Consider the following 21,178-nt stretch of genomic DNA (forward strand, 5'->3'; position numbering starts at 1 on the left):
TTGCCTCAGTTTTGCCAGTGTTATCACAGGACAGATGCCCTATTGCTCCCTTTGGTCCCTTCAATTCCCCTACCCCTGCTGTACCACATTTAGGAGTCCTAGATACTGAGAACATATTTAGGCAAATTGTCTCCAGTTGTCTAACTTCCCCGGGCATTATGACTGGCTACAGGGTTACCTATACACTACTACCATTAGCCACAATTCAACTTCTGCATTAGACCAGTTCACTCCAAAAACACCTCAATGCAAATCAGCTCTTTGAATGACAAATAAAATGGCTTTCACTGATTATTATTTAACTCTGTTGGTTCTCCCCACCCTTTAGAGTTTAGTGAAAAACTATGACTATCTATTAGGCCTGTGCAAATAGGGAAGTTTTCTATTCGGATTCAGGTTCGGCCGATATGGAGGAAAGTGATTAAATTCAGAGATTTGGCGCTCTGTCCCAAATTGATTCAGCCGAATTGGCTTCAGAAGATTCAGCGCTGATTCAGAGAGATTCAGAGATTTGGCCATAGACTATAATGGGGAATCACTGAAACACCTATAACTTTGTCATTTTTTGGCTGATTTGAAAAACAATTACAGGGATGGTAGCCCCTTCTGAGGGCATAAGGCCTGCCAAGTTTCAAGGAGATAGGTATAGGGGTTTCACTGCCAGGAGAAACAGCTTTCTTTTTAAAAAGTGTGTGTGGGGGGTGGGGGGGGGATCTAATAACAAATATAAATTGAAATAAATGGATTGGATAGGGATAAGTAGATGGATTCTACTTAGTAAGCTATATTCAATCCTTTCCAAAAACAGAAAGTCGCAGGAGACTTACTAGGTAGGAAGGCAAGCCAGTTCAGTACTTTTCAGTTGCTGTTGCTCAGGCAAAAACAGTTCACAAAAGGCACAGAAAGTCTGCAAACATAGGATTATGTTTTGTTTCTAAGTCCCTCCCCCAGACCACTGTGATTGGAAAGGGACTCAGGGAAATATCACAGTCAATGCTAGCTACAGATGTCAGTCTCCTCCCCCCCCCCCCCCCGGCTCCCCCTCCCTCTTCTCTGTTTCTGTACTCCTGAAAGTGGAGTAATTTTTTTAAGTTAAATACTATTTACAACAAGGTACAAATATGTCCCCAGGAAGATGTGAAGTAAGTAGCTGAACCATGGCAAATGCTTACCTTGATCTACCCCACAGTATTCTATATGTAATGCAAGATTGCTGTGATTCTGAGCCCTTGTTCCAATTTCAGCTGCATGAGGAAGGACTGTAGAGTTGGTCAGAAATTTTATGGGAAATAATTTTATTGGAAAAATGCATAATGGTTGAACCCAAAATGATTCATCAGAAATATATTGGATTTGCCAAATTGTTCATGAATCTAGGAAAGAATTCCTATGGATTCATGGTGGGTTGTTCAGAACCCCAGAGCTTCCAGGATGTGTGGTATGATGGAGTCCTGCTGAGCATGGATGAGTGTCCATACCTTCAGTGTCTGTGTACACTCATGCCAAGGCTTCCAGACTCATAGCCAAAGAGGTAAAGGGAGAGAAAGGACCATTATAATCTGGCCACCCCAAAAACCCTTTCCTTTATACATCAAGACAATGAATAGTCAATATATTGATGTGTTTCATGCTAGCAGGGCCTATGTAAATCTAAATATGTGAGGATGAAAAAGTTAGGTAAAAGAAAAGGAGCAGAAAGCATCAGAACACAGTTTTACAATAAAAAAAGTAGGGTTAATATTAAAAGATATTATGAAATTTTCCATCTTCTTAGTTACTAAAACCCTTTTTTTCACTTAACTTCCACATACGCTAAATATACAGTTTGCCTTTTCCAGGAGAATAAGTGTGAGACAGCACTGGCAGCATACTTTCAAAGCTGTGAAATCTCTCCTTGTTTGGACACTTAGGGAATTCATTATCAACTTCATCTTTCTTCTCTACAGATAGTCTTCCTTCAGGGGAGGAAATCTCCAATCTGCTGTTAAACCTTTGGTAGGTCTCTCAGGGATTACCAGTACGTAAATGTCATGTACTCTGTTCAGTGTGATAATTATATTACTATTTGGAATTCAGTTTAAATGTTCATCAGTTCCCTGTTTATGTTTATAACAACAGATTTTTTAACTCCAGTTGATATATTAGGAATAATCATTTTAGGTATAATACTGCTTATATTGTCTTACCTTTTATTGTAATCATTATTTGTTTTGCAGTGAGCCCCAGGCTCATTTTAGGTAATGCATAAAACATAAAAAGGAGTTCTTTGCCTTGAAGAATTTATAATTTAAGTATAGGATGAAACTAACAGCTGCATACAAGCCATAGCACCTGGTAAGAGCAAGATGATTACTATCAGTATGATATAAACAGAGTAAATGAGATTACAAAAGTTATGCATTTTCAGTACGTCGCTAAGATATCTGTTATAACGTGCACCCATCCTTTAAGTGTTGTGTGATGTTAAAGGTGAGACCTGAAAAGAAAACAAAGAACAAATTAAAGGGAGGTGGTAGGGTGGGTGGCTTACACGAGGGTAGGGAAAAATTGCAGGCAGACCTGGATAGACTGGAAAGTGGGCAGTACATAATAAGATGCAGTACAACAGGGACAAGTGCAGAGTGCCCAACACACCTCCCGGCTGGGAAGTGACCCTCTTAGCAGCACAGCAGCGGAACGGGATCTTGAAGTCATAGTGGACTACAAGATGAACCTGAGTCATCAGTTTGATGAAATCATCAGCAAAGCTAACTGCACTTTATCATGCATCAGCAAATGCATGACAAATGGGATGAAGGATGTGATACTTCCCCTTTATGTGGCATTGGTCAGACCACAGTTGGAGTACTGCATCCAGTTTTGGGCACTGCGCTTCAAGAAGGATGTTGATAGACTCAAGAGGGTCCAGAGGAGGGCCACTCGTATGGTTAGGGGCTTACAGGGCAAGCCCCCAGCTTCCAGAAAAGAAGGCTGAGAGGTGATCTTGTGACCGCCTACAAATTCATTAGGAGAATGCAGCAAAGGATTGGAGAGACTCTGTTCACCTGGAGGTAACAGGAGCAATGGTCACAAACTGACAGAAAGCAGATTTAGGCTAGATATCAGGAAAAACTTCTTCATGGTAAGGGTGGCCAAAATTTGGAATGGGTTTCCAAGGGAGATGGTGCTCTCCCCCACCTTGGGGATCTTTAAAAGAAGGCTGGATAGGCATCTGGCTGAGGTCATCTGACCCCAGCACTCTTTCCTGCCTAGGCAGGGGGTCAGACTCTATGATCTGTTGAGGTCCCTTCTGACCCTACATCTATGAATCTATGAATGTCAGTTATTCTGTGGTAATTGTGTGCCTGCTATCATTTCATAGTTAAAGGAAGCTAAACCATGGCTACTAAGCCTCATTTCTTTAATCCTTCACTTATTACACCTCTGGGACCTATTTTCTCACTAAAGTGAAACTCATATAGGCCCTTTAAAAATCCCAGTCTACATCTGTGTGTATTGTTCAAATGAACATGATTTAGGGACAAAAGTAATCCAGGACATAGGCAGCTAAAAGTTGAGTCTTGTGTCTTACCTAAACTGGCAGCCAGAATTAGTATTATAGAGACTTTGGCTTTCTAAAATATTACACAGGAGTTGTAAGTGTCTCAAAATGAGATCCAAAAGGCCAATATGCTGTGCAGAAGACAACCTAAAATCAGAACATTCAGCATGTAGTTATCTAGATATTAGCCAATAAAGAAGTGCTGACACCAGCAATGACTCTTAAATTCCAATGCTCATTTCTCTTATTCTTGGGTAAAGGAAGATACCTTCCTCCACCATCTCCAGCAGGCACTTCCTGTAGGGTCCTTTGCCTTTTCTTTCAAAGGGAAGACATCACTCTTTTCTTTTCAAACAGCTACTGGAGAAGAAGGAAGTCCCCTACTCTTAATTAATACCAAATGGTGAGACGGGCACTTACCAAAATGGAAGACCTGTATTTAATTTGTTCTTCCACTTAAGGGGATTCAAACATACACCTCCCACAAAAGTGCTCTAAACAGTCTCCATCCCTTCTAATGGAGCTGTGCTAATATTCAGGTAAAAAATAACAGTCACTTTGGCTAGAGAGAGAAAGAGGGAGGGAGGGAGGGAAGGAAGAGAAGTAACTTCATAGTCTATTGATTAGGTACTCAGCTAGGAAAGCAGAATCCTGGGTTCTGTGCCCTGTCCCAGGCTTTTTTCTGTTCCTTACATTTGGTAATCATTCCAACACTTCTGAAGCAGGGATCAGTGCTCAGGACTCCCTCTTCCCATGACAATGGCTAGATTACAATCATCACGCATTGTGTCCTTCCTAGTTACTCTTTTAACTTCTAGACTGTAATGTAAAGGAGGTATGCATGGAAGGGACATGTATCACCACATTTCCCAGTCATGGAAGTGCTGACTTCCACTATGTTTTATGTGAAGCCTCATTCACTCAGCATTTATTAGGGATTATTTGAGAAACTGACTGACAGCCCAGGCAACTGACATAGAGAAGTGCTTAGGTTCTGGAGCCAGATGGAAAAAGTCTCAGGTACATACAGTGGTAGGCCCAGACATTTAAAAAGCCTAAGGTGGAATCAGTCCAAGTCATGTGGTTTTCTTGAAGTGGCAAAGTTTATATCAGTAACAAACAGAACACACATTAGCCTTTGGCCGGAGGAGGAGCGGGGGGGGAGGGGCAAATCTTAGACCAAGTTCTACTATTTTTAAACCATTCTATGTGCACCAAACTTCTGTTTCATCATGGTTATTGATCAGTTTCCAACCACTTATATCTGTAAAAGTGTTATGTCTGTACCTGGCCCTAGATAAATTTAAAAGTCAAAAGATAGGGTGTTTAAAAGGCACTGCTTCCAGAGGTAATGGACAACCAGTCAGGGGTTTTCTGATCTCAAGTTTGGACATAAATGTGAATATACCACACATGTGCAAATTTATGTTCTTAAATCCTTTACTGGATGTGGCCCTTATTAAATATCTAAGAAGTTTCTGATGCCATTTATTTTTTGGCTTTCATGTGTATAGTAGTCCAGCTGAAGAGATTTGTATCTTGCCAACTTTTTCATGTGTTCCAAATGACTCTTTTAGAGCTTATCAAGTGAAAAGGCATGTTATGATCCCCTACCATAAAGAGATGCTCATTTATTTTATGATATGTCTGTTTTTTCAATTGGCTTATAAATTCTTTGTCTGAAGATGGGCATCTCACTATGCTCATAAAAGCAGTTTCACAAAAAATACAGAAGAAAATGTTTCATTCTGAGAGTCGCATGCTATAAAAAAAATGAAAATGGTTATCAATTTTCATCCTTGTAGAGTATTAGAAATTATACCAAGCTGCTAATGTTTGCCACTGCCACAAACGTAGGAATAAATGCTTCTTTATGGAGAATTTGACCTTAAATAAATTACTTTTGGAAAGTTGTGGGTCAAACTTCACAACCTCAGACTACTATATTCAGGATAAATAAAGTAATTTAGTCTTTATAAAGGGAAGACACAATTCTTTCTTGTCAAAATGATAGAACTAAGATTGAGTTCTTGTGCACTTGGAAAATGATGGAAACAACAGCTCAATTTGGAGCTGAAAATATTGAAGTTTTCATAGGTTTTCATAGTTATCATAGTGGTCTTATGTCTCTGTTAGTTAATTTTTAATCTCCCTTTTAAAGATTCTAGGTGTTAAACATTCACAGGAGTAAGTCAGAGGGAAATTGATGATGAGGTACAAATCAGATTAATGTGTAGGAAGACATTGGTTGGTATTCCAAAGTCAACCTTCTCTACTTACTATGTTCAAATGGGGAAATAAAAATCAACTGTTCATTTGAAGCAGCCAATGGTTTTGAGCACTCTTTTTCATATTTTTAGGTAAAAGCATTGAGATTGGAAAGAAATGTGACTGTGACAGCTTGCCAACAAGAACATTTGGTAAATGATAATGAAGGAAGCAGGTAGAAATGTAAAAGATTAGGTCACACCATCTAGTTTCTATCTATAACACATTAGAATGCATCACAGATGACAATAATGGGATGAAAAATCCACTAGGGTTGATATATTATAATCTCAAACAGAACCAACTTGGAACTAGAGTCCAGAATTTGCATTAGATATATTACACAGAAAGGGAATACAACAGATACAGCAAGATGTTAGCGTATAAGTACTCAAAATAAAGAAAGAGTTTCAGTATGATTCACTGCACAAAACTGATAATGTGTTAGCTACTGATCAGGCTTCAGAATTTAGCCTGAGGAATGTGATCCAGTACCCTTGACCTTTATTTTGTTTGTTTTGCTGTTGTAAGGCATTGTAGCACTCTAGATGACCCAGAACCAGAGACAGAGATATGCAATCTCTATTATTAAGAATTATTTTATTAATATATTATCATTAAAATTGCTAATTAGCATGAGATAAAAAGTAGGTCTGTGTTGACTATGCTCCCAGAAAAAAGTTTTCAGACTTGACTGGTCAGATTAATGTAACCAATTGTCTTCCTTTATTGGCCCCGAAGGTACAAAAAACTTACAGGTACAAAAAATTTACACTACAACCACAATTGTTATCCATAAGCATGAGTGCATTCTGGGGGCCGGTTTCTTGTAAATGTTAGAACAGCGTGGAACTGCTTGAGTGTAACAATCATCATGTTCTAAAATAATCCGTATGCATGTGTAGAGGTGCATGATAAATGGGAGCACTTCTTGAAATCTCTTCCAACACCTTCTATGCCATCTATAGTGCAGAACAGGGCAGTTAGATGCACAGGCACTGAGAATTAATTACCTCTATATTAAGAATAATCTATTTTGATTGCAACACTAAAAATCACAAGTGCAACAACCTTTAACCATCTGTTTTCAAAAAGTAAATGACTATTTACTGTATTCTTTATAATTAATGGAGACCAAAGTACTTACTGTAATGAATGTCAATAAATACCCTCTACTATACAAAAAAACTTTTCAAATCTCATTAAAATGTAAATGGTGGGAAATGTTAATGAATGAAGGGAGTCTGCTAATTACCTTAGTGTCTCAAATAAAAGTGAACTTTGTTTGATGAATTAATATTAGTTCCTCATTAGGATGTCCTAATAGCTGAAAATAATTAATGCTTCGGCTAATAGGCTGAAAATAAATTATAAGTATTTACTTGTTCCACGCATTGACAAACATCCTTAATGATAAATGATGGACTGATCAAGAATACATATTACCTTCCAAAGGAAAAAAATCATAAGCAATAGAACCTGAATAATGCGATTCTGAACATACAGGAATTTGATATAACACTCTTATGAATTTTTAAGACCAAATAATACTGTATGTATTGTACTTCAATATACTATCAATATACTTGTCCAATCCTGCAATGAGTGTTGCACAGGTATCTGTGCCCACATTGAGCCCCACTGTAGTGACTTAGGCTCAAAATGGGTGATATAGCTGCAAGTGTTGGCACTAAAGCTCCCTCCTCCCCTCCCTTGCCCCACCCCAAAGGATACATTTGCTATAGAACTTAAAATTACTAAAATATAATGATTAACCTGTGGATTTCTGCCACATTCTGTGAATGCCACACAACAAGTTTGGAAGCCCAGAGGCAAAAGGAAGAGGTTGACCCAGACAATACCGTGGCAAGGAAGTTTGGCTCCTAGGGCAAAGCCTGCAGTAGCAGCCCACCCTGACCCCGCATATAGATCTGGGGGCACATGCCCCCCCTCCACCTCCCACCTCCCATGCTTGCCCGAGAGTTCATGCAGTGGTGGAAGCTGTCCTCCCCTTGTCCCTGAGCCCCTGCAAATGAGCTGCTCAAAGCTCCATCTCCTGCCCTGCCCTGCCCTTCCCTAGCTGGGCAGTGCCTGTTGGTGTCCCTTAGTTTCAGCGCCGGGGGCGATCACCTCACTGCCCCCCACCTTGGTAGAGCTCTGGACCCAAAGAAGGGTTTGCCAACATGCAGCCCACAGGATCTGTGCCAGGGCTAGGAAGCTTTCAGCTGTGCCCTGGCTGCTGCTGTGTCTTCTCCCCACCCTTCCAGCTATGGTCTGACATGAGTTAGGTGTTTTTTGTTTGCACCCATGCCAGCAGCAGGGAGCTGAGGGCTGTGCCCATGTTACCACAACTTCTCCCCACCCAACCATCCTTAGCTGTGATGTGAGTGCAGATTCCAGCCAGGAGAGAGCTGTGCAATGACCAGGTATCTTCAAATTGTGTCTATGCTGTCTCAGCTTCTTCACTCCCCAGCTGCAGTATTGGTGCAGCTTCCAGCCAGTAGGGTTATACACTAGGGCTTGGCACCTTCCAGCTGTGCCTATGCCACAGCTGAGGGGGAGAAAAGGGGAGCAATGAGAAGCATCAGTAGTGTAAATGCAGTTGCGGATGCATGATCCCAGCACAGCTCCCAGCTGGAGAATGCACCTTTACCATCAGAAAGTGGGGTAGTGCAAGTGGGGGAAGCTGCCTGGCCCTAGTGTGGGTGTAGGGACAGTCTCTGCCACTGACATGCCACAAAAGCTACCTGGCACACATTAGACTGGAACTGGGTTGCTCTGGCCCAGTTTAGAGCCTTTGAAGTGAGAAGTAACACTGGAGACATTAACATCTTGGACAGATTAAGGGAACGGATCTGGGATACAAAGACTGACCTATTATGCACTAGATAGTAAAAGAATTAGATTGGACTGAACTGGACCAGTTTTAATGAGCACACAATGTAGCAGGCAACTACTAAAGCACTGTGGTTATAGGCTTCTCCTGCTAGCTCATCCGAAGGGGAAACTACTAGGTAACATGAGGCAGTAATCTCAGCCCACTGAAACAAATGAGGCAGAAGGCACCCAGACTAGAACTACCATGAACCTGTGAAACAGCCTACTGCTAAACCTACCTGAAAAGCAACATTTTTATTTAATTTTTCCAATGGAAGAAAGTCAGCCAAATTAAACATTATCTGCCTGAAATATTTGACTGTATAGAAACCTCATTTTGTTCAGGGGGAAAAAAATGACAAAATAAGCCTTGATCAGCTACAATTTTGAACTTCTAGGATTTTGCATAATTTGTTATTAATTTGTGGGGATCTGCCCTCCTCAACTGTAAAGACAACTCGTTTCAAGTGTTTTGATTGTCCTGGGTTTGATCTGGTTTAAAACAAAAGCAACACAGCCATTTACACACAAAGTCCTTCCAAACTGCATTGCTGTACCACTTCTAGAAAGAGCTTAGAGCTTAACAGACTTGCCCCTGGAATGACCTCTAATTAACTTGAATTACATGCATTAACTGACAGATGCACATAGTGATATCCCATAAAGAAGTATTAGCACATTTTATCTCACTTGTTTCACGGGTACTTAAACTGGGACAAAGGACTTGTACATCTGTAAGATCCAGGGAGAATATCAGTCCACTCATACTTCTAGTAAATTTATATGGTCAGGGTACTTTTGACTTACTAAAATCTAAAAGCTAAGGATAAAAAGTAAAAATAAACTCAAAACTCTAATTCACACATGGGTTCAAGCAAAATATGCATATAAGTTATATCCTCTCCTAAAATTTACCAGTTGCCTGATTTATAATTTCTTTTTTTATTATTCAAATTGATCAAAAAATGCCTTCCTTCACTGCTTCCCCTTCCCTTTCCCTCCATCCCACAATAGCATTCATCAATAGCATTCATCCTCATATCAAATCCAGGAATATACATTCTTTTCACTACATTTGGTCCCAATTCTGCAAACACTTTCCTCCTAAAAAAGGTTCCCTGAGTGTACTGAGATCCATATTTGCAAGACTGGGTTTTTTGAATGAGGGAATAATCACATTGGTGGATAGTGACACTCCTTATTCCCATTGCTGACGTTACCTGCAAAAAATCACATATCTATCTAGGTATCCAGTAGGCCTGTGCAAACAGGCAGCTATTTGATTCAGCTTCAGATCCAGCCACTTCAGATATCAGCAATCTGATCTGGAGCTCCGGAACAGTTTCTTGCTTCAATTTGGCCAAAGTGGCTCCAAAGTGAGGAAACTTAGCAGACTTTGTGGCCTCAGCAGGGGTGACCACTCCGGCAGTTTTCACCCACCTGTGGGGTAACACGTACACGTGACATGAGTTTTGCTTTCAAGAATTTGGGGTACAGTTTCCTCCAAACTGTTACCTATGTTCTTGAAACTTAGCAGGCTTTGTGGCCTCACCAGGGGCTACCATCCCTGCAGTTTTCACCCCCCTGTAGGTTTAACCCCCCTGTGGTGTTACACATACACATGATATGAGTTTTGCTTTCAAGAATTTAGGGTGCAACTTCCCCCAATCCCCTACACCTATCTTCTTGAAACTTGGCAATCTTCATGCTCTCAGCAGTGGCTACCATCCCTGCAAGTTTCATCCAAATCATACAAAAAACAACAAAGTTATAGATATTTCATTGATTCCCCATTATACCCTATGGCCAGATCTCTGAAGCAGCTCTGAACCTTTTCCAAAGTGCTTTAGAAGCTCTGAACCACTTCAGAAAGCCTAAAGAAGCCAGCGCTTTGATCCATACATGCTGCTTTGGCATCTGAAGTGTCCAAATCTTCTCCGGATCTGAAGTACAGTCCGAAGCCTCACAGAGCCCTAGTATCTAGGTTGTAGCTGTATTGGTCTAGAGGAAAAGGCAATCAGGACTCACAGTAGAGATGATTAAATCAATCTTGTTAGTCTAATAAAAGATATCATCTCTACTATGAGTCCTTATTGACATATCTATCTATACACCATATATGTGAGTTAAAATGCAATCTCCTCAACAATCAGTATTTATATTATCTTTCATAATATTGGTGGTAACTGAATACCGTGTCTTAAGTTGAAACATTGTAACTTGGAACCAATTTTTTCATAAGAAACAATGTTATAGATGGGGGATTGGTTGCTGAACCAAGGTCCAATACCCTATCTTCACTAAAAATACCCCAGAATTTTATACTCGACCAATAGATGAGTAATATAGCTACATTAATGTATTTATATTGTAAATAGCAATCATATTGATTTGGAAGGGCTTCTTTGAGGTGACTTTGCTGGACTTTTTGAAAGGCTCTTGGTTGGACTTTTTGAAGGGTTCTTGGCTGGAGTCTTCTCAGGAGTCTTGGCTGCAGGTTTTTCTGGAGTCTTGTCTGCTTTCTTAAAGAAAGTGTCCAAGGAAGTTTGGACAGATGTTCTCCAGTGAAATGAGCAATGCATCAGATCAAGCATTGTAATGTCAAAACTGATGTGATAAAGTTGAAACAGGGTGTCAATTTATAAATGTTGGAAGTACAAAAAGTTGTAACTCGAAATGTTGTAAGTGGAGGACTGCCTGTAGTATGTTTTGGTTGATATCATAGGATGTAAGATTACAAAATGGTATTTGAAATTGCAGCAGCAATTTAAATAGGAATGACGAAAAGGAAGCATTGACATTTTTCAACAAGAATGTCAGGATAATTTCAGTGACTACACTTCTATCAATAAATAATTAATAAACAATCAAAAGAATACTGTGTCTTGCTTTCATCTGCATAGAAACTTCAATCTCACCAGGTGAATCCAAATGAAAGAGAATAATTTATATGCCAACATTTCACTGTGGGGCACGAAGATGATGCAGGGGGCAATGATTAGATGTTTCTTTACATGCTTCCCAGCTGGTGGCTATGTAAAAGCCTGGTGCTGTGAAATACACTCAGGTGACTTGTTTCTGTTCCCCATAGTAAACACCAACATGCAAGGCTTCCACTTCATATGCTAATATAACCTATGATGAACCAAACTACAGCTCAGATATATAATTTCTGTTAAAGAGAAGCTATGTCTTTTGATAATTTTGGACCCCTGTAGCTTGTCGTCCAAGCTACCAATCCCATCAGTAGAAAAATAATGCTCCAAAAAGTAAGATCTGCAAAATAAATTGTTCTATCTGTGCCATTTCTGCCCTACAATAGAGATTTTATGGCAGTCTTTCAATAATTTACCATATCGTGTTTACTATGGTCTATAGATCATACGGATAGCATTCTATGTCAAGGGGCAAAACAACATTAAGTGCTTTTGACTTTTGTTGCTAGTTCACCATTCTTTTACAGAATGAGTTACGGAACTTGCTCAAAAACTTTGATTCATAAGACTTTTGTTTGCAGCCTGCCTTTACAGGAAAGGAAAAGAAGAATAGAAGCAGGCTTAGATTTACAATCTTTAGAAGAACCATTTTTCCTCACTGATGAACAGTGACTGATGGCAAGAGAAGTATAATTCCAATTTTCAGTATTTATGCTGTCACCACAGAAGTTTCTCTTTCAAATACACCCAACCAGAATGAGTAGAAAGGTTGTGAGAGACAATAAATAGTTCTCCAGTCACTTTTGTTTTTTAGCTGTTTGCAAACCTGAAACAAACAATTATTTGTCTTGGTAAGAGCTGTGACCTATTAAGGGTGGCATACTTTAGAAATGAGGAAATATTCATGCTTTTATGTTGTTCACTTTAATATATTTTATAACCTGTGTTGTTGTTCACTCTAACATATGTTGTAACTTCTATAGCTTAAACTAAAAGGACCAAGACTTTTACCTATAATTAAACTTATATTTGGATTGAATTCAAACTCTTGTGATCACCAGCTGGAAGAGTTTGATATGGCTATCGAGTTCTTCAGCCACAAGAACCCCTCACTCTTAAGCAGAGGTACACTTGCAATAAGCGGTACTATCAAAAAGTGTACAAAATACAAGTAATTTCTACATATTTAGAATTTGATTCATCCCTCATTTTAATGCATCTAGTCTGAAAATATGGCTTTAGGATCTTTAAAATGTCCAATAAACATAGTAAATAAGAATATGGTAGATTGTGCTCTTGGGTTCTGTAGAACCAGTACAATTGGGTGTGAACTTCAAATGGCTTTATAGGCCAAGATCTTTATATCAGATCTTAATATTATCATGAAATATAGCTATTGCTACAACTATAAGTCTTTGCTATGCTTAATCAGAAGAATTGAGTAATTTTGATGATGGTTGTAACATGGCTGTGCACTGAAGTTTCTTTAAGGGCTAAAAACAAGAAATATTATACAGGACAGCAAGTAAGGATGACTTCCCATGAAAGACTTAATGAGTTTTGCAAAGTTTCATAATTTGGTATTATGATTTCTCATGAACTTCTTCTTCTTATTCCCCTCTTGCTTGTCCCATCCAAACAAGGTTGTTGTTGCAGATCCTGGATCTTCACCAGTTTCATCATATATCTTTTTCTCAACTTCTTTCTCATGTCTCTCTCCACTATATCTCTCCATCTCATCTTCGGTCTTCCTCTTCCTCTTGTCCCTGGTAGTGCCATTCTAGTAACTTCTTTTCCGTATTATTCCAAACATACCCATATCATGCCAGTCTTCTCTCTTGTACTTTCTTAAATGTCTCTGCTACCTTCATCAATCCTCTGATGTAAGTATGCCTCATGTATCCATCTTCCTCACTCCACACATCCATCGAAGCATTCTCAGTCTCAGTCCGGTTTTGTGCACTTTGAAAGATACAATAAAGAAGTCATTTTTATTATTGGTCTTCTGGATGCTAACTACTTTAGATATCAAATTAATTACTGGAATTGTGTTTAGCTGTTGGCTTTATATTCTGGATGCTTAAATCATATCTGCAGAACTTTGATTAATTATTCTGGTCATTTTACTTCTAGTTACTATGAAAAACCAAACTTAGCTTTTCCTGAGATGTCACTTAGACCTAAATCAAGATCTGAAATAAAACCTATAAATCTAGTGGTTCCAAAGCTTTTATAAATTAGGTTTTTCATTTTTCCCACCTTAGAATTCATTTCAGAATCCAGAAAACTGTTTTAATTTACCTAAAACACAATTTAATTCACTCACACCTAAATATTGTATTACTAAACGTATGCACAATGTAAAACAACTTTAAAAACTAAAACATTATTTTATAGAAACTCTAAAGAATCTTGTTAACATTTTTTTTATTAAATCAAACCATCTGTCCTCAGATAGCTATCAGAACGTTGCCATTCGAATAATTTTCATATACTAAAGGAAAAAAAAAACCTGCAACAGATTTTAAAAGAAATATAAATAAACTGAAGATACATTATAAAGAGGACGTGATATGAGTAGTCACCTTTAATCTTAAGATAATCAATTGTAAATAAATCTAATCAGATCTAGTATAGATCAGTACTAAATTAAGGCAGGTAAGAATTTCCTCTTTTTGATGTGAGCAGCCATCCAAAATTTGGAACTGGTAGGTGATCAATATCTAGAATAGATATGAGCATGAGGCCTCCTCTCCCCCTTAAGAAATAGATATGGTGAGAGCCGATCCAAAGGGGGATTGCAGGGGCAGGGGAGTGATTCCTTTGATTCCTGCTCTACCCAAACTTTAAACCCAACTTCTTGGGAAGGGCAGTGGTATTCCTATTCAGATAATAATTTGGGAGTTGAATGCCTTCATGTTTCCTTATTATCTACTTAATTCCTGTTACTCTCTTTCTACCCCAGAGGTTTTAATGATCCTGTAACCTTTTTATTTGTCTTCAAGTTTTACTATTCAAACTATTCTTTCTTCTGAAATATTGGTGTCTGTTAGTCAATCCTGGTAATGTGTTTCTCCTATTTTACAGCCCTACAGATTGTTTTTAGCTTTAGCTAAAAACCTTAACTTAGGTGTAGTAATACTAATTCAGGTGTCAGAATAACTGACAGTGAAGTATTAGAGGCACTGTTTAGACCTGTGGTCTTGTAACAGGGGGCCTGCTCAGGGCCGATCTCCATGGCCCGCCCACCTGTTCTTGGGCAAACTGCCTGCCTTCTTGACCACCACACCTTGATGTTAATCGATTAATTAATAGATGTCATTTAAGCGGAAGGCTGCCCATTTACTCCCCTGATATGAGGGGGCACTATCTGCGGCTCCTTTCCTCCCCTACACCGCAGTCCAAGACTCACAGATGGCATCTAGCTGTTCTCACCAATCACCAGCCCCCACACTAGGCCCCAGAATCCACCTATCAGGACCCCTCCAAGATCCCTCTATTCAGGTGGCCTACCCTGCCTTCATTCAACTATCCAGCTCCCTGAAACTATTTTCCCTTCTCAGGTGTGGTCCAGCACAGCACTATTTTCCCTTCTCGGCACTCTCTCCATGGGTCTGCCCTCTGGGCCCTACGCACAAACAGGGTTACCCACCCAGTGGTGGGGGCTAGAGGTTAAGGCACCCTGACCCGCCTTTCACTGGGGTGGTAACTGGCCTGGCATTTCCTGGGGGCTCCCGTGCCACTGGGAGCCCAACCAGGCAACCCACTCCCAGCAGGATGCAGTTTTAGGTCATGCCCAGGACCAGGAGCCTCCTTACCACCCCCTACAGCTCCTCCCTTTCCTCCAGATGATATCAGTAGCCCTCTGACCAGGCAATGTTGTTGCCTGGCCTCCAGCAGCAGACCTGCCCTGTTTATATAGACAGCCCCTGATTCAAAATGGCTGCCCTCATCAGGCACCTTGTGGCTGCCAGCTCCAGGCCCTTAAAGTGGCAGGCACACACAGTGCTCTGCCACAGGTCTCCAATCTTTTAAAGTAGGAGATCACTTTTTAAAATTACAAAGCAACTGAGGATCTACTGCCACCCCCTCCCACTCCCCCCCTTACCAGCAGGTCAGTCTGTGGGGAAACGGCGAGAGCGGGAGCGGCAAGAGATGCGCGGGTAAAAGCTCGCTGCACCCCTGCTCCCCCGAAGCCCCCCAGAAACCCTCCAGCAGCCGTGGAGCCCCCCGCTGACCCCCAGCGCAGCCGGGGTAAGCGGGGCCCGTGGAGAGAAGGGGCTAACCCCTTAGTGTGTGTGTGGGAGGCGGCAGCTGAGTGGAGCCGGGCCGGGTCAAGCCCCGCCCAGGCCCCTACTTGGCCCAGCCCCCCAGGGGGAGAGAGAGAGAGAGAGAGAGAGAGAGAGAGAGAGAGAAGGGGGGATACTCACCAGCCCCCCTCCAGTAAGGCAGGGTCCCCCAAATCCCGGGCAGGGCCCCCGTATTTGCCTTAAGAGCAGCTTCCTCAACGGCAGGCCCACTGCGCATGCGCGCAGTTTAAAAGGGCCCGCCAACCGGGAATAAGCCCAGTTAGACGCGGGAGCGGCGAGAGACGCGCGGGTGAAAGCTCGCTGCGCCCCCGCTCCCCCGAAGCCCCCCAGAAACCCTCCAGCAGCCGCGGAGCCCCCCGCTGACCCCCAGTGCAGCCGGGGTAAGCGGGGCCCATGGAGAGAAGGGGCTAACCCCTTAGTGTGTGTGTGGGAGGCGGCAGCTGAGTGGAGCCGGGCCGGGTCAAGCCCCGCCCAGGCCCCTACTTCACCCAGCCCCCCAGGGAGCCACGCGACCAGGCTACACAAACAGGCGCGCTTCTCTGCCGGCGCGTGAGTTAGCGCGGAGTTCACGTGGGAGGGCGTGCGGGAGGGCGCCAGACCCTGCCTTGCACCCCCCAGGGTAGACAGTCCCAGCTGTAGCCAGCCTACCAGAGGCATGACACGGATGGGCACGCGCTGCACCCCGAGGGTCCCCTCGGGCTCTGCGGCCCCCCCCCCCTGGCACCTCAGAGACGGCCACCCAGACGGAGCCCCTGGTTCCGGGCTCCACGCAGACGGAGCCCCTGGCTCTCGGCTGCGGGGGCTGCCTGTCCCTTTTTCAGGCTCTGGGGCCTGGGAGCATGGCGACCTCCCCTTGCGGGGTCTGCTCCCTTTTGGGGTCTCTGGCACGCCAGCTGGAGGAGCTCCAGGCCACAGTCCACAGACTGCGTGCCATCAGGGACTGCGAGCAGGAGATAGACTCCTACTGCCAGGCCCTTCTCCCCCGGGAGGCAGAGGGTAGATCACAGTCTCCCTCCAGGCCAGAGGAGGACTTTGGGACCTCCTGCTGTGTCCAGCCAGGGGCATGGACCAAGGTGGTCAAGGGCCCTAAGGCCCGCCGCACCAAGGCCCCACCCCCGCCACAACTGAGCAACAGGTATGCACCTCTTGCTGCCCCAGCGGAGCCTGCTGAGTTGCTGGCCCCCACAGGCAACATGGGCCCAACTGCAACTCCCACCCCTGCTCTCCCCAAGACAAAACGTAAGGTGTTTGTTGTGGGAGACTCCCTCCTGAGGGGGACGGAGGGGCCAATCTGCCACCCTGACCCCTTAGCCCGGCAAGTCTGCTGCTTCCCAGGGGCCCACATCCGGGACATTGCAGAGAGGATCCCCAAGCTCCTCAAACCCACAGACCGCTATCCCATGCTCCTTATTCATGTGGGCACCAATGACACGGCTCGGAGCACTCCCAGCCAGGTCATGAGGCGCTACAGGGATTTGGGAGCGGGGCTTAAGGGTCTGGGGGCACAGGTGGTGTTCTCGTCGATCCTCCCAGTCTCAGGCTCTGGGCTGAGAAGGGACAGGAGGATCTATGTGGTCAACTAAAGACTGCGGCGCTGGTGTCGTCAGGAAGGCTTTGGCTTTCATGACCACAGCCCGCTCTTTGGCGAGAGAGGCAGCGAGCTGCTGGGAAGAGATGGTCTCCACCTCTCTCCCCTAGGGAGGAGGCTCTTCTCAGCCAGACTGGCTGACCTGCTCCACCGGGCTTTAAACTAAGCCCGCTGGGGGACGGGGGGACGACCGCTACTGCTGGCCCGCTGAACAATCCTTGCAAAGCCAGCGGATCATGGCACTTAAGGGAGCCCGCCCCAGCCCCAGCCCTGGTAAAATCTGTGGGCAAGGAAGGAGCCCCCCAGGGGGCGCTTGCCTGCCTGTACACAAATGCCAGGAGCTTGGGGAATAAGCAGGAGGAGCTCATCCTCCTGCTCAGTGCAAACAATTACGATGTCATAGGGATCACAGAGACCTGGTGGGACTCCACCCATGACTGGACCACGGGGATAGATGGCTATACCCTGTACAGGAGGGATCGTGTAGAGAAAAGGGGCGGGGGTGTAGCTCTCTATGTTAAGGAAAGCTACGCGTCCCTGCAAGCCGATATTGGCGACCAGGGTGGACGGCTGGAGACCCTCTGGGTTAAAATCCGTGGGGAACACGGCACAAGGGACACAATGGTGGGAGTCTATTACAGACCTCCCACCCAAAGTCCTGAGCTAGACCAGGAGTTTGCCCAGGAACTGGCTGAGGCAGCTTGCTCCAGGACCATGGTTGTCATGGGTGACTTCAATTACCCAGACATCTCGTGGGAGGATCGCTCAGCAAAATCTGAGCGGTCGCAGAGCTTCCTCTCATGCGTGGATGACCTCTACCTGACTCAAGAAGTCTATGGGCCAACGAGAGGCAAAGCGCTGCTTGACCTGGTACTGGCTACTGGGGAGGACCTAGTCAGCGACCTAGTGATTGATGGGAAGCTGGGTGACAGCGACCACGAGCTGATCACCTTCACCATCCGCCGAAAAGCTGGCAAGTCGGTCAGCAACACACAAGTCCTTGACTTCAGGAAAGCCGACTTTGACAAGCTCAGGAGGCTTGTCAGTGAGGCCCTAAGGGACTGTGACCACAGGGAGAGGGGAGTTCAAGAAGAGTGGTTGCTCCTCAAGGGAGCGATCCTCAATGCACAAACTAAGTCTATTCCATCTCAGAGGAAAGGCAGCAAGAGGGCACAGCAGCCCCCCTGGCTCTCCAGGGACCTAGCAGACCTCCTGAGGCTAAAAAGAAAGGCCTACAAAGGATGGAGGATGGGAGTCACCTCCAAGGAGGATTATTCTGCACTGGTCCGGTCCTGTAGGGAGCAGACCAGGAAAGCCAAGGCTGCAACTGAACTCCAGCTAGCTTTGAGCATCAAGGACAATAAAAAGTCCTTTTTCAGATATGTGGGGAGCCGGAGGAAAAGCAGGGGCAACGTTGGACCCCTGCTGAACCAGATGGGGCAACTGACAACTGACGCCCAGGAAAAAGCCAACCTATTAAATAGGTACTTTGCGTCGGTCTTTCATCAGCCTCATGGGACGCCTGTGCCTGCTACAGGGCCGGGAAGTCCGGGTGAGGGTGATCCCCTGCCCTCCATTAATGCTGACTTTGTGAAGGAACATCTTGAGAAGCTGGATACCTTCAAGTCAGCCGGCCCTGACAATCTTCACCCCAGGGTACTCAAGGAGCTGGCGAGCATCATAGCCCAGCCTCTAGCGCGGATCTTTGAAAACTCTTGGCGCTCTGGTGTAGTGCCCGAAGACTGGAAGAAGGCCAACGTGGTGCCTATCTTCAAGAAAGGGAGGAAAGTGGATCCGGCTAACTATAGGCCCATCAGCCTGACTTCTATCCCGGGGAAGATCTTAGAAAAGTTTATTAAAGAGGCCATCCTTAATGGACTGGCCGACGCCAACATCTTAAGGGATAGCCAGCACGGGTTTGTTGCGGGTAGGTCTTGCTTGACCAATCTCATTTCCTTCTACGACCAGGTGACCTATCACCTGGACAAGGGAGATGAGATTGATGTCATATATCTTGACTTCAAAAAAGCCTTCGATCTGGTGTCCCATGATCGTCTCTTGGAGAAACTGGCCAATTGTCGCCTTGGGTCCCCCACGATCCACTGGCTGGAAAATTGGCTCCGGGGTCGGACCCAGAGGGTAGTAATTGATGGAAGTCACTCATCGTGGTGTCCTGTGACCAGTGGGGTCCCCCAGGGCTCTGTCCTTGGACCCATACTGTTCAACATCTTCATTAACTATGTGGACACTGGAGTCAGAAGCGGACTGGCCAAGTTCGCCGATGACACCAAACTTTGGGGCAAAGCATCCATGCCAGAAGACAGGCGGGTGATCCAGGCTGACCTGGACAGGCTGAGCAAGTGGGCGGACGAGAATCTGATGGTGTTCAACGCCGATAAATGCAAGGTTCTCCACCTTGGGAAGAAAAACCCGCAGCATCCTTATATGCTCGGCAGTGCTATGTTGGTTAGCACTATGGAAGAAAGAGACTTGGGGGTCATCATTGACCACAAGATGAACATGAGCCTGCAATGCGATGCTGCGGCTAGTAAAGCGACCAAAACGCTGGCTTGCATCCATAGATGCTTCTCAAGCAAATCCCGGGACGTCATTCTCCCCCTGTACTCGGCCTTAGTGAGGCCGCAGCTGGAGTACTGCGTCCAGTTTTGGGCTCCACAATTCAAAAAGGATGTGGAGAAGCTTGAGAGAGTCCAGAGAAGAGCGACGCGCATGATCAGGGGTCAGGGAAGCAGACCCTACGATGACAGGCTGAGAGCCCTGGGGCTCTTTAGCCTGGAAAAGCGCAGGCTCAGGGGTGATCTGATGGCCACCTACAAGTTTATCAGGGGTGATCACCAGTATCTAGGGGAACGTTTGTTCACCAGAGCGCCCCAAGGGATGACGAGGACGAATGGTCACAAACTACTACAAGACCGTTTCAGGCTGGACATAAGGAAGAATTTCTTTACTGTCCGAGCCCCCAAGGTCTGGAACAGCCTGCCACCGGAGGTTGTTCAGGCGCCTTCATTGAACACCTTCAAGATGAAACTGGATGCTTATCTTGCTGGGATCCTATGACCCCAGCTGACGTCCTGCCCTTTGGGCGGGGGGCTGGACTCGATGATCTTCCGAGGTCCCTTCCAGCCCTAATGTCTATGAAATCTATGAAAAAAGGGGTGGGGAGATCCAGGTGGAGGGAGAAATAATTATTTGGGGACCACCCCCCAGCAGGAACATCTGTGGGAGAAGGGGCAGGGAGAGGGGAAAGGGTCATGGGGGTGCAGATTGAGACTCAAGCAATGAGGGAAGGAGTGGGGCACAGTCAGGAGCAGGGGCTGGGGTGAGTGGGGTGCTGATTGGGCCAAGTGGTGGGACAAGTGAATGCCTGGGGGGGGCCCCACTCACCCCAGCCCCTGCTCCTGCCTGTGCCCTATTCCCTTTCTCACTACTGGGGCCTTGATCTGCATCCTCCATAGGCTGATGAAGGAAGCGAGTGGGGCTGGGGCAAGGGCAGGCCCTGTACAGTGGGGTAGGTTGTGGAACAGCCATAAATGGCTCATCCAGGGAGCATACAGCATGGAGAAGGGGGGGTGGCAGCTTCCACTGCTGCATGCACACCAGGAGGGCATGGGACCATGTGCCCAGGATCTGCATACAG

The sequence above is a fragment of the Alligator mississippiensis genome, chromosome 5, assembly GCF_030867095.1.
Source record: "Alligator mississippiensis isolate rAllMis1 chromosome 5, rAllMis1, whole genome shotgun sequence".
Taxonomy (NCBI): domain Eukaryota; kingdom Metazoa; phylum Chordata; order Crocodylia; family Alligatoridae; genus Alligator; species Alligator mississippiensis.